The sequence below is a fragment of the Haliotis cracherodii genome, unplaced genomic scaffold (genome assembly GCF_022045235.1).
Source record: "Haliotis cracherodii isolate W230 unplaced genomic scaffold, xgHalCrac1.p SCAF_5, whole genome shotgun sequence".
In the NCBI taxonomy this organism is placed as follows: Eukaryota; Metazoa; Mollusca; class Gastropoda; order Lepetellida; family Haliotidae; genus Haliotis; species Haliotis cracherodii.
Window position 1 is genome coordinate 12,316,836 of NW_027266308.1, and position 15,415 is coordinate 12,332,250.

The 15,415-nt window shown below is 40.4% G+C and overlaps 1 protein-coding gene across 1 annotated transcript in view; it reads left to right on the top strand.

Annotated features, from left to right (window-relative positions):
• Positions 1 to 2,773: 2,773 nt before the first annotated feature.
• The window catches only part of LOC139444032 (alpha-mannosidase 2x-like), an 82,168-nt gene continuing 69,526 nt past the window's right edge, over positions 2,774 to 15,415 (top strand). The window contains exon 1 of the mRNA XM_071224934.1: positions 2,774 to 2,870. The gene's annotated coding sequence lies outside the window, so the exon portion shown is untranslated. The remainder of the gene's footprint in view (positions 2,871 to 15,415) is intronic.

Consider the following 15,415-nt stretch of genomic DNA (forward strand, 5'->3'; position numbering starts at 1 on the left):
TAAGCAGTACTTTTTACACTTAAGACACTGCTAATTACTGTCTACAAACTGAAAAAGTTGGAAGAATGATGTTGAAAGATAAATAAAATCTCACCCTCACCCTCGTGTCTTTTGATATCAAATATATCAACAATCCTGGGTGAGCCTCAGAGTTTTCCCACTTTTATCAACTCGTGTTGATATATTTGATATCAAAAGACACGACGGTTAGATACTCTATATTTTCTTGGTTTGTCGATTTTTTTTGTTATTCTACATTCAGTTGGTGGGAAAAAAAATACTATAAAAGACTTTCTAATAACTAACTGTTTAGTTCCTCCACAGTTAAATGAATGCAGTGTGCAGTGTGAAATAAGCTTGTCTCAATGTTGAACCTATTATAACCTACTAACTCATTGTCTTGCACTGTGACCAATGTGTATGTAGCAAGCTGATCTTGCTCAACACATAAGTTTGCATTTGGTGGAATAAAAGAAAGTGCTTTTCAAATTGTATAAATTGTTTTCCAATTTTCACTTTTTTCAGAATCATGGAATCCAATATTTCCCCAGGTTTTCTACTAATAAATAGTGAATCTCACCCGAGTGTCTTTTGATATGAAATATATCAACACGAGTTGATAAAAGTGGCCAAACTCCAAGGCTTGCCGAGGATTTTTTCCACTTTTATCAACGAGTGTTGATATATTTGTTATCAAAAGACACGAGGGTGAGATTTTATTTATCATCCAACATCATTCTTCCAACTTTTTCAGTTTGTAGACAGTAATAAGCAGTGTCTTAAGTGTAAAAAGAACTGCTAACAGCTTCAGGAGCAGAGCCATTAGTGATGTCATTTGATTGTGACATCATAGTAACCAGTGACATTGTGATGCAATTTCATTGAAGCGATATCTACACTGTAGATATTGCTCGATCTCACCCAAGCAATATCTCCTGTGGGAGCCAGTTTTGGATGCTAAGAGTTCAGGACACCCAGTTGTTTCATGCTATTTGATGTAATAACTATAAATGTTGTTCTGCCATGACAGATCAGCTATAGTAATATGAAAGAATCCGGTGGTCCTTAACTCTTTGTAAGTAGTATATCATCAATTTTCAGTTATTATGTATAGGATAAAACACGTCCGAGGGTTGTTATGATATTTAAAACCCACATCCCGAGGGATTTTCCGAGGGTAAGGGTTTTAAATATCACAACAACCCGAGGGGAAGTGTTTTATCTTACTTATAAACCAATTTTGAACCTTAAAACAACATTTATCAACATTTTTATGTTTCGAACACACTTTCCATGAACCTTAGGAAATGGGCATAAAATATCTGTTGCTGGCGTACGGATCTTGAAAAGGACATTCTAAAAACCAGTGCGACGTTTCAACACCTCTGTAGCCTTGTGGTACACTCACTGGGCTACAGATATGAAGGTTGCGAGTTCCATCCTCGGGAATATAAAGAAAACATTTGTCATTTGATTTACATTTCATTACATGTTACAATCTGAACGGAAGTTATATTAATAAAATACCCAGGACATTATATAAAATCCCTGAGATATTATAACACATTATATAGCAAATATGACTTGAATATCCTATAAAATCCCAGAGATATTATATAAAATCCCAGGAACATTACAACATCCCTGTTTATGAGATTTAACCTGACTGGAGAACAATAGGATGACGTCACCGGAGGTTTATAAGAATCTGTAATTAAGGGCTACCTTTGGATTGGCATTGAGTATAAGTATGAAGTGTATTATTGTTACTTTGAGAATATTGGGAAGGTTAATTGAGCATGGCATTGTCCTGGTTGCCTGATCCCATCAACTCTCACTTCAGCTGAAATCGTTCTCTATCATCATGACTGGCACATCGTTGACTGTTGACTTTGTCCGCTAACTGTGTAATTTGTGTTAATTTCTGAAACAGCCTCTGTTGTTTCTGTCAGTTCCAATCTTTGTTGTCGTCACTTTCTCCAGCGAATCATTCTCACCGAGCAAATAGCTCTAAGGCAGGTACGCATGATGCGTGTCCACAATTCACGTCGCTATTTACCAAGACCATTGTCCCTGACTGTACAAGCATCAGCGTTACTGACCTGCGCTTCCATGTAATTGAGAGATAACTGACAAAATATTGCCCGATAATTCCTCAATCGGAGGACGGCATTGTGGAAAATATCAGTCGCACTTCTACATCACTTCCCTATCAATTTCATATTTGGAAAGAAAATGATGTACGATTGTTTCATCTGGTTATTCCAAGAGAGCCTGCCCAGAAACAGGGGCAGGGATTGTTTGTATGATGGGGTGGGGAATTTGTCCAACTGCGTGTGTGATTTGCACAGGAAGGGCCCATCATTAGTATCAATTGCAATCAATTCAGCAGCTATTGATGACCATGGACACCTCCTCCCCTCGTCCCGTATCATCCAGGCTCTCCATCCCCTTCCACTCCTCGCAATCCCGCAATCAATTACCTCACCGCTTGACTTTGTTGAATCAGACGCCCTCCACCATTGGATCTTGCTGCCTGGCAAATACCACCAAATTGTAGAATATGTTCTGGCTTCACAATGAAGGAGTAGTAATCGCGGTGGTGTTTTTTTACCTGAATTCACTATCAGTCATTGAGACCAATAAGTGGATTTTCTTGTTACATCTTTGTTATCTATCAATGTGCATTTTCAGATCACGATGTTTCATGTTGTTATATGTCATCACTAGACAGAGCCGAGTTTACAATGATCTTTCTCCGTTCCAGGACCTGGGATATTCCTCTGCTTTTTTCCTAGCCCCGCTCGTATCATCGGGATATTATTACATCCAAGAAGAAATGAAACGGAAGCTGTCAGAGTCAGGATGAGGTAAGCATCTGCAGATTAACCCAGTCAAAGATCACCGGCCAGATTATCTCATAAATCTCCATGGCATGATAACCCCATGAGGTGGTTAAACTGAATAGAAGTATATACTTGATCTTCATGCCACTTAAGATTGTGTTTGGGAAATGGTTCTTTTTGACCTGAATAAATGTGTGAATTTTGGTTGATGATCTAGAATGTAGAAATGAGTAAATACCTGCAGGTATTGGTGGTGTGAATGACAACGTGTTAGGGTTAAAATTCTCAAATCTCTTTCGATTGATACAAACAATGTAAAAGTTGCAAACTCACAGAAATGGATTTTTTGTTTCTTTAAATATTTATTTTAATATGTTGCCGTGTGAGCAGTACTTGTAAGACTTGTCTTGTTGGTCTGCAGCTTAAACTATTGTCTGCAAAAGAATGCACATGTTTGCATTCGATGGAATAAAAATGAAAAATAGTGTTTTTGTGATTCAGTGTTGTTTCAGTGTTGGGGTCATTTTTGGGGTCATTGGAATCTGTGAACAAATTGTGAACAAATGCCAAACGGTGTTAGCGATGCAGCATAACTCCATGACATCATACATACCTGACTGAGTCTTCTTGTGCTGTGAGAACAGAGCAGTTCTCAACACTGTTATTAAATTCTGCACAGTGTTGCTTTAAAATAGCCAGGATGTTGCATTGAACAGATATACTGTATTCCACGTAATAAGCGCCCAGGGTGCTTCCAAACTTAGAGATAGGGGGCTCTTATTAGAATATAATTTTGGTGAAAGGGTTGAAAGATTGTAAATTTCGTGGTTTATGCTGACAGCCAGAAATGATACAAAAGAAAAGTCTGTGCGTATTATACACAACAGATATATTTTTCAAGAATTTAATAGCCTGTTATAAAGGATGCATATAACACACGAGTGTGAATTATACGCGAATAAATAAGCCTTGTGTACACGGATCAATCAGAAGGGGTGCTAATTGGGATTGTTCACAAGCCAATATATCAGCAAATATCACCATGGGCGCTTATTAGAGCAGGGCGCTTATTACGTCGAATACGGTAATAAAGTTTTCACTCCAATAAATTATCTCACATTCTACAAGAATCTGTTTCATGAATGGCCATGCTCCAGGCACATGTTCTGGTGTAGGCTTGAAGTGGTACCACCAAGTCAACAGGTATCATATAGCAAGCTGGCTGGAATATCCTTTGTTTGACCAACAAGTATTGCACAGCTTAAGAATAAATGGACATTGTGTCAAACAATTTTTTATATTTTTTTCTTGCTCTGTCTTGTGCTCTCTCAGTTTAGGAGTACAAGTTAGTGATAGTTTACTAACATAATTAAAGCTAATAAGAAAAGCAAAATACAGGAATTCTTCAGATGAAAGTTCAATATTTTTGGCATGTTATAACCTTCACTACGTGTGTTTTAAGTATTTTTCAAATCAACTATCGGTGGTATTTGACAAGAGTCATGATGAGGCGGACTACAGTACGATTAGACTTGATTTATCTAAACTCTAAACCTTGATGCATAAACACAGCCATTTGATGAAGTGCACGTTTGATGCATGTTTCAATAATGTCCATCATTACAGCGTCATTGAGATGACATTTTCAATCGTGGCTGTGCACGCCTAGAGCTGTCTGCATCAACATTATAGGGCTGGGGTAATGGTTTTGAAGAACAAAGTATGTTTACACGACTTTGTGCCTGGTTTGGAGCTCAACCTGGAGGCAGGAATATACAGACAATGTAAATGTCGAGTCTGGGGTCTAACTATCTGAACGTGGGGATACAGTTTGGAAGAGGTAATGGCCACCACCTGCAGCAAATGTGGCCGAGCTCGGCCAGCAGACGCAGTCTTTTTGCCGTAAGGCAAATATCAGACTTTCAATGTTTTTGTCAATTCAATTGTGGAGTTATGTTCGGGTTAGAGGGGCAAAATTGTGTTAATTATGGATTAGCACATAATAGAGTTCAAGTCTTGACAGTTCAGTGTCTTTGTGATCATTTTTGTGTTTTACATTATACGAAAATACAGTTTCATTTTTGAATTCCAAGGCAGCAGTTCAGAGTAGAAGGGGAAGATGTGTTGGCTGTTTTTGGGGGGAATGATTCATTTTGTTGTAAGGGTATGTGGCTGTATATTCTAACTGGCATTGCAGGCTTGGATGACTAAGTACCCAATACCCAAACCACTCAGGCCTGGGGATAACCGACCCGTGAAGATCCGGGGTAGAATAGGTCTTCAGCAACCCATGCTTGCCGTAAAAGGCGACTATGCTTATCGTGAAAGGCGACTAACGGGATCGGGTTGGCGGGCTCACTGACTTGGTTGATCCCAATTGCAAGGATCGATGCACATGATATCAATCACTAGATTGTCTGGTCCAGATTATGGAATATTGCTTAGTGCTGTGTTAAACAACAAACCAAACAACCAACCAACTGTGGATAACTTGTGAAAGTTGGGAGAGACATTTTGTTTATGACATCATGCCATTTATGTGTCACTGTACTGCAGCAACATGAGGTGTCGATCAAACTGTGTGCTGTAATCTGATTGGTTGAAAACATTGTGAAAAGGTATTTGAAGAATAGTCTGAACTTATCACCGCCTTATTAACATTTCTTGATAATCTCATGTTTGTCTAAGCAGTTCCAAGTGATGTCAATTACGGTAGTCATTTGCATATTGCAATTGAAGTGCTACTCTATTGTAAATCTGTGTTAAACAATGGGACCAATAGTCTTAATGCCTTTGTCATGTTTTGCAAGGCCCCAGAACAGTTTTGTATACATACCTTGCAGCCAATCCCCCAACACCCCCACCCACCACCCCTGGGTCCACCATTGAACCCACACACCCTGTATCTACCAGTGGACACCACCCCGCCACCACCCAACACCCACACACCACCCACACACAACCCATACACCACCACCCCTGGGTCCACCATTGAACCCACACACCCCGTCTCTACCAGTGAACACCATCCCACCAACACACACCACGCAACACCCACACACCACCCACACACAACCCATACACCACCACCACCACCACCCACCACCCCTGGGTCCACCATTGAACCCACACACCCTGTATCTACCAGTGACCACCACCCCATCAACACCCAACACCCACACACCACCCACACACCACCCATACACCACCACCACCACCACCAACCACCCCTGGGTCCACCATTGAACCCACACACCCTGTATCTACCAGTGACCACCACCCCACCAACACACAACACCCACTCACCACCCTCACACCACCCATACACCACCACTCACCACCCACTCACCACCCACTCACCACCCCTGGGTCCACCAGTGAACACCACTCACCACCACCTGCCAGCCCTGGGTCCACCAGTGAACACCACTCACCACCCACTCACCACCCACTCACCACCCACTCACCACCACCCACCACCCCTGGGTCCACCAGTGAACACCACTCACCACCCACTCACCACCCACTCACCACCACCCACCACCCCTGGGTCCACCAGTGAACACCACTCACCACCCACTCACCACCCACTCACCACCACCCACCACCCCTGGGTCCACCAGTGAACACCACTCACCACCCACTCACCACCCACTCACCACCCACCCACCACCCCTGGGTCCACCAGTGAACACCACTCACCACCCACTCACCACCCACTCACCACCACCCACCACCCACTCACCACCCCTGGGTCCACCAGTGAACACCACTCACCACCCACTCACCACCACCTGCCAGCCCTGGGTCCACCAGTGAACACCACTCACCACCCACTCACCACCCACTCACCACCCACCCACCACCCCTGGGTCCACCAGTGAACACCACTCACCACCCACTCACCACCCACTCACCACCCACTCACCACCCACTCACCACCCCTGGGTCCACCAGTGAACACCACTCACCACTCACCACCCACTCACCACCACCCACTTACCACCCACTCACCACCACCCACCCAAGACACCCCTTGGTCCACCATTGAACCCCCATCTCCTTTTTCTGCCAGTGATCACCGGGCGCCACCCAACCCGGACCCACAACCTGCCACCACCCACCACCCACCACCCACCACCCGCCACCCCTGGGTCCACCAGTGAACCCCCATCTCCTATATCTGCCAGCATCTGTACTGCCAAGCTCCTCTAACCTGTTGTGGCGTGTTCCATCCTCGGCCTTGATAAAGTTGCAAGAAACATCATGCAGCTCAGATTAACATCTACCAAGCCACATTTCTTCAGTGTAAATGTCTCCTGTTTGAATTGCTTTTTCACTACATTAAGACTTCTATGATGATGATCAAGAAAGTTTTCCCATTAAAACTTCTATGGAAAACACAAATGGAGATGGAAATATTTGATGCAATGTGATACCCAAGCCAAGTCCTCTTCCTGCTAATACATTAACTCCGATAGCTAAGTATGATGACGGTATTTATACCTTGTCATGGGGAGCTGGTCTGGAAATGAAACACGTATCAGCTGAGCTATTTACAAGGCAGCGATGGCGATGATGTGATCAAGTTTAATTATAACCAATAGCCAAAACTATTATCAGTTTTGTAAAATGTATACAGAATTAATATCAGACAAAATATTTAGAGATACCTTTCTTGTCAACAACTTCCGAAGCAATGAGCTGACACAAGGACTTGGTAGATGCTTTTCTTGTTGACAGTCCTATTTCCTTAAATGGGGGGTAGGGGGGTGGTCATGAAAGAATGCTACATGTATTGAAGGGATGAATTTTTTTCACATAAAAAGGGAGGAGGGTCCAGCAAAATGGGATACAGTCTTCAATCAGTCATCTCTATTGCAATACTGTATTTGACGTAATAACAGCCCAGGGCGCTCTCAAAATTAGGAACAGGGGGCTCTTGTTAGAATATTATTTTGGTGAAAAAAACAGAGTTGAAAGATGAATTTTGTGGTTTATGCTGACAGCCTGAAATGTTTATGTACGACGGATATATTTTTCTAGAATTAAATTGCCCATAATTAAGGGTTCACATAACACACAAGTGTGTATTATACGCGAATAAATAAGTCTTGTGTACATTGATCTGTTGGAAGGGGTGCTAATTGGGATTGTTCACTTGCCAATATATCAGCAAATATCGCCGTGGGCGCCTATTGGAGCGGAGCGCTTATTACGTCGAATACAGTAATTGCACCTAGTCATAAACCTTCTTCATTCATTCTATCTCTATGTAGGGACTGGCTTGTACTTAAGTCCAGGGCATTGTTCCACAAAGCGTTCTTAGCGTTATGACTATCGTAAGCCAGTGTTAAAGTATGGGAGTTACGATCACCTTAGCGTTAAGATGGCTTTGTGGATCGGGGTCCAGTAGAACAAGAAAAGAAGACATATTTGTCACCTAGATGGAACCCCGCAATGATTTTCAGACATACTACATTTTCTTGAGTATAGTGCACGCTCTTTTTAAAAAAACACAGCTGTGCAGAAGGGGGTGCGCATTATAGACGTCATAGTGAGTTTGGATGTTTTTTCCCCCAACGCAAAGACATTACCATGAGCACGTAACACCCGAAGTACCATGTCAACAAATCCATACTGAAGTACACAAATTAATCATGTAATTACACTGTCTGGTTATAAAATAGTGTTTATTGTATATCTGGACTTCATAAGTTTTATTCAAAATTCCTTTTAATATTGTTTTAATTAATTTTGGCGAAATCCTTTGTCATATTTTTGTAGTTTGACGATTCTATGTCAACAAGTATTTCTCGGGAGCCTCAATGGTGACTGGTCAAATTGTTCCATGTGAAAAAAAATAGCGATCAGCTGCACTGAAGTACTATGCTCCTTATTATTTTAAACATATTTAGTAAAAGCTGCATCTAAAATAACATGATATTGGAATATATTGTTCTGATAAAAAAATAGTTTACCGGAATTTGCTGAAGGGGTACGGTGTAATTTTTTTCGGTGCATAATATTTGGGGGGAAAAATTCCAAAATACTGAATCTGGTAGAGGGGGTGCGCATTATTCTTTTGGATGTGCACTATACTCTAGAAAATATGGTAATATAGGTTTAAATAATTGTTCTAACTCACCCGGAAAATCTATTGAAGGCAGACAAGTCTACATACTTAATTATTGCCAGCGCCCTTTGTAATGCATGTATAAGAGGGTAGATGTAGACATTGGTGTGATTAATCGGGGGAGGTGGGAGGATGTTTGTATAACTTTGCATCTACTGTCTACAAGGTTTCACCAGGATGCAGCACCTATGAGGACAAGTGACTTTTGGATTTGCCTCAGTCTGGATGTGCCTTCCCACACTGCCATGGCGATAGCCATAGTTACATTTTATGTGATGCAATTGAGAAAAACAGGCCACTCAGCGAAACATTTCCGATGTTTCATGGTTTTGTTTCCTAGCTGTCTGATCGTGACCACAACAGATATATCAAGATATTTATCTCCCATCAATTACAAATACTATTTCAGTTTCTTTGAATAACTCAAACTGCCAAAGACGTGATGAAGTTCCAGAACTGACTTTATTATTCAAAGAAAGCAATGTGTTACACAAAACTTTTCAAGTCTGAAACTAAATGTCTTTGATACGACCATTATATTCCTGTAGTGGTTCTTCAACACCAATTGCAACAGTGCCTGTGTGATGGGATTAATTAGTGATATTATGTCATTGTGATGTTATTACAGTTCAAGTCTGTCATTTCAGTCTTAGAGTTGTATTACTTAAAACCTTGTTTCACGAAGTGAAATCTTGTAGTGAGAGTCACAATTCTGTTCTTAAAACATAGACTTTCGACAGTCATAACTCTGGACCTAAAACATAGACTTATGACAATTTTAACTCTGCTCCTGGAACGTAGACTTATTTCAGTCATAACTCCTAAAATAACTGAAATCTTTTGTCAGTCATAACTGCTCCTGAAAGAACAGACTTACGACAATCTGTTCCTGCAACACACAGACTTACGACTGTGTTCTTTATCATGGCTCTATTGCCTTAGAATGTTCCACTGTACGTAGGAAAAACTATCGCCAAACTACAAAACTTATGATGCCCAACTAATGCTTCCCATAAGCTTCTGCCACAAAAGGACGTTCCAGGTCAGAACACAGATCTGTTCTTGATTCTGAACGGCTTCCAGTGTTCCAGTTCATCCCATGAGATGTCACACCTGATTGGAGGGTGATGGGTGGAGAGTGACATGTTGACAATCTGTATGATGGCTGGAATGGAAGATCAATGACTTGTGCCTGTTGTTTGCGTGATGGTAGAGCTGGCTGTAACTTAATACTTGTGATCTAATGTCAACATGATGATGTGTTCTCTCATGTGTCACTCTGCATCAACATCACAAGCTACTGATGCATATCTGGGACATTTTTTGTTGTATTGGAAGTCGGAAGCTTTTGGACTTACTGGTCCCCTCCAGGGGTCTCTGGTGGCTAAATCATATAAGACGTCATAATTCACTGCACAGAGTTATATCCCTTGGGCATGCCAAAAACCTATGATCGTGGTTCGAATCCTAGATTCGCCTGGTTTTGTTTCTACCTTTATCAGCTCCATACCCATGGCCATGTGTTTCACTAAAGTGGTCAAGACATTAGTCTGTCATAAAGACCCTGAAACAGATATATCCAAAACAGCCCATGCAAGTCTATAATGTTTGGCAAGTGTAGATTACTATCTGAAAATGAAGAAAGTCTTTGGGCTCCGTTTTATTATATTTTATAACTATAATTTATCATTTAACTAAAGCATTTATCCATGACAAAAGCTTATGACATAAAAACATGTATGTCATACCCCAATGACATAAGTATGCAAATTAGATATGCAAATTAGATAACCAGAAGTGGGACTTTTTTTGCCGGTGCACGTGAGTAGGTGTTTACAAACAACATGGATACCTTTGATGTTGGAGACGTTATTTCAATTATTCTGCAAAAGTCTGTTCAAGTATTTTGTTTAAAATAATCCGAAGAACATTTTTTCTCAGCGAAGGAATATGCCATAAAGGAGTTAAGAGGTTGTTTATTTTGGTTTACACGGCTATGGAAAACATGTATCACTACGCACCATCTATACGTAAGATTTCGACAAGTTGCTGATGTTAATGTTAAATGCAATTATTCCTTAATTGGGAAGCAAAAATGTGAAAATGATAAATAGAATTCATCACTCGTCCCGTTAATCGATTAACTAAGACTCGGTTGATATTTCCCATATTAAAAAACACTCGTGATGAATCCTTTATTTAACAACTGTTTTTTCTGTAAAATATGGTCATTTCAGAGACAGATGTTAGTCTACTGAGACATGTACTGGCTTCACTTGGGGCTTTACTTCAACATACAGCTGACATGATGGGATATTATTGAAACACTGTCAAGGCAAACCCTTTCTCTGAATACATCTATTGGTGAACTGAGGCCCCAAACTGGCTCACTGCTGTGTCCCTGAGATACCCGCTCACCCTTTTGTTTGGGGTTTGAATCCTTGATTTCTCTGATTATGATCCGTGGATTTTAGAGCACTATACAGTCAAGTCTCGTTAATCCAACTCTCGTTAATCCGACAATCGGCTTTATCCGACACTTATTATGGGAACTGATTAAATCAGTGCTATTTCCACCCGTTAATCCGACAGTTTCACACCTAATTTGCAACGAATTACCGAATTTCACTCATTAATCAGTCTTGTTAATCCGACACAGTGATCAGCGTACTCCGTGGTCATCTGCCTGCGAGTACACAGCCCGTCTTTTGATGCGAGACGAGTCGGCTGGTAGCTGCGTATTACAACGGCTGCAGAGATAAACTTGCTTAGCAACAAACAATTAATGCTTTAAATAAAGAAAACAGGATTAATCACATGCTTGGATTACATCAATCTCATTAAAATCACGTCAGAACAACCTCCCGCGAACTATGACTGACCAATGAAATGACTAACAGGAAGTCAACGTTAGCCACTTAGAAAGCAGCTTTCTTAAGCTTTGCAGCAACAGTTTCAAACTTGCGACTTCCATTCCAGACTAAGCTTTTTAAAGTATTTTGAATAAGTCATACAGTCCGTAACAGTTGTTTTGTGTTGAGCTTTAGAGGTTGCATGATTAGAAAACATATTCCGCTAACAATGAAATATAACAAAATGAATATTTCATTTTTATTTTTTAGTACATGTTTGTATTGTTATCTATCGTGTAGTTGTTTGATTTTTTATCTCGAACGTTGATATTACTTAATTTTGTTTCTCCGACATACACGTTAATCTGATATAATCATATGCAACCAACCATGTCGGATTAACGGGACTTGACGATACATGTGCTTATTGGTTTGACCCAGGGGTTAACCACAAGGGGCTGCACAACTCTGGGTTGTCCCCCAACATCCCATAATATAGGTTAAAACCAAAATCCTCGAACTGTTTCAGCTGAAATCACTTGAAAAAAGGATAATTTTAAGATTAAGGTCTTACTACAATGCGACATTTTTTTATGTTTTATCACGCTACATGTTCACCCAAATATCAGCTTTTTCTCAGTTAAAATTACATCATCGTTTTGGGAGTATATCCGTCTTATGGTATCGCATTTTACAAATACCCTGACACATAAAACCTAAGAGAGGGTAGACATAGTTTATGTGCTGTTTCTATAGTGATGAGCACTGTGTGTAGTTATGTCAAACAGTTTCATAATTATGTCAATATTTCATATGACTGGTCTGGTTTCAAATTGCTCTGCAATCCAGATTCCTGCAGTGTGAGAATGATCATCCTCAGGGGCATGTGTAATCAGGCGCATTTTTTGTATTCCATTCCTAATTGAATTGCAGATACAGTTTCTAGAGTTAATCACTGTGAAAATTAACACTCGCACATGGCATTACTGATAATCACATGTGAACCTAAGAAATCCTCAATGATCCTCTACAAATTTGTCTGTGAACAAAATTCATGAGCCAATTAAGCCATGCACTGAACAGCCTCTACAGAAATAATTGTTGACTCGACAAATAGAGTCCTTTAATTTCTTTAGCATAGTAAATATCTGCATGGTCAAACATCCTAACCCCCAAGCCTGACCACCATATCTATTTAGTTTTCTTGTACACCAAGCATAGGTTGCCATGCACTTCATATATAAACGGGGGCACGGTCGGCCCAGTTGTCTAAGGCGCTGCGATTCGCTGTGCAGAGTTGCATCCCTTGGGCACGCCAGAAACCTATGATTGTGGGTTCGAATCCCCGTTCGCCCCGATTATGTTTCTAGGTTTGTCAGCACCATTCTCGTGCTCGCTGGTTTCACTGAAGTGGTAAACGTCTAAGACCTGCATCACTTCATGCTTTCCTCCCACATTAAGCTGACATGCTGCGATATAACTGGAATACTGTTAAAAGCGGCGTTAAACCCAACTCACTTTCTCACTCTTATATAAACGTTTTCACAACTTCACCAAAGTGTACATACTTGCGTCTATACTGAACAAAAACGCTTGGCTTCATGAATATTTTGAGGATATGTTTCTGTAGTAAAGACTGAGCACACAAAAATATCCCCCAAAATATTCTTCATCTTAACTTCTTCATTTTTCAGTATATATCTCTAGGAAAGGAAAGCAGTCAACATAAAAGTGACACGATAAATACTATCACAAATTGTTATAAAATTATTTGCAAAACCGTTCAATATGTCTGCCCTCTTGACATGAAGGTCAAGGTCACACAGTTGGCTTCAAAACATTTTTCCCATCCCATATTTTGGTTACAGTTTGTTTGAATTACGTCTTAAATTTCAACTCTCAATTTTCAAAAATTCAGTTCCATTATGACTGACACATAAATCTTCTTGAAGCAGGTTTTATGAAGTATGTCAAATGTGGCCATAGAGATTAATTTCATTCTGCTTTTAACAGATGTAAAATGAAGTTGGTTTTGTAAGTAGCTGTTTAAAAAAGTTGAGACTATTCCTTGTTGCCTTTGTCAATGCAAGTACATATAACTATCATTTCAAGCCACCTACTCGCGTCCTTGTGTAGGAGGCAGAGATAGATGTATTGTGCTCTACAAGTTGTGCAACATGACGACAGCTTTAAGAAATTTACTCGTAACTCCAGCTGTTATGACAGTCAATTAAATTGTCAACTTGAGTGGGTGTATAGGAACCTTAACATGTAACTGCCATGATTTTTACATGGCAGTAGATAATAAGTAACCATGTGCTTTTGTTTTCAGATCTGATTACTCTTTGTTCGAAATGTCAATTTGATAAATGTTAAGGATAAGAAATGAATATCTGAAGAACGCAAAGTATGTATAATGCCATCAGCTAGAAGGTTGCCAAGAACATAGTTGCTCCCCTTGGTCATGCCAGGATCCTCTGTTTATGCATCAACATCAGTGCCCTCCTCCCACAATCTCCAACTCACTGACATAAACTGTAATACCATTCAAAGTTCGGTTAAATGGTTGTCAGTTTTGAAATATACTTCCTGGTTGAACAGTTGTTATCGTCAGCATGTTAAAAAATTATTTTTGAAAGACACTTCTGAAGTTTTTAGACAGTGGCTGTGAAGTAGACAGTTTGATACAGCGCCTTACAGTGTGTTGAGCCTGTGCATTATGAATGTGGAATTTGATACAATCCAAGTGTTTGTGGATTTTCAAACTTATTTGTCAAGCAGCTGTCAGATCAGGTTTCACAGCCTCTTAGGACAGAGTAACACTATCAAACATGAATGTCATAGCTAATATAAAGGGACTCCTCACATACAGGCTGAATGATTGCAAGTTCATATGAAATATAGCAATATCAGAATGAGAGCACCCAGCCTAACCCTAGCTAGGCTGAGGGTAAGGCCTTCTTCGTCCTCTTTCTCCCTTTCTCTCTCTTTTCATCTTACTTACTTACTTATTTACTTACTTTGGAGATTTAACGTGCGCTTTCCGACTGATGCGTATTTCGCACACAGGCCCGGCCCTTCCATTTAATCTGTTTCCGAAAGGGGCGAAAGTGGTGTGTGTTAGGGGTAGAATTTGGGAATTTTGAGATTTGGAATAGATGCCAATGGGGTTGGGGAGGAGAACTAAGTGAGCTCTTTTCATCTCTGGATCAAGGCTTATATAGCCAAGGTCAACTGACATTTAGTAAGTCATTAATGAAATAAACAATAATTCATCAGTGACATTCTTGCACATCTTGTTCAGGATTGCAGACAGTCAATGTACAATACAATGGGGATTAACAGTTGGGATCAACATCTTATAAATAAAGGCAATTATGTGTTTTCATGGCATATAGATGTCATGGCTCCAGGGTACTTAGCCTTTGGAATTAAATGTTCTTCAGACAATGGTTGTCGTAAATCAGCGCTATGACGCCTCTTTGTAGGGCTGTGGCATCAAGCTTGCGCGGTTGAAAATGTTTAATGATATGTCTTTTCTGTTTGTCTGATCTGCTGATGGCTCTGAAACAGATTTGTTT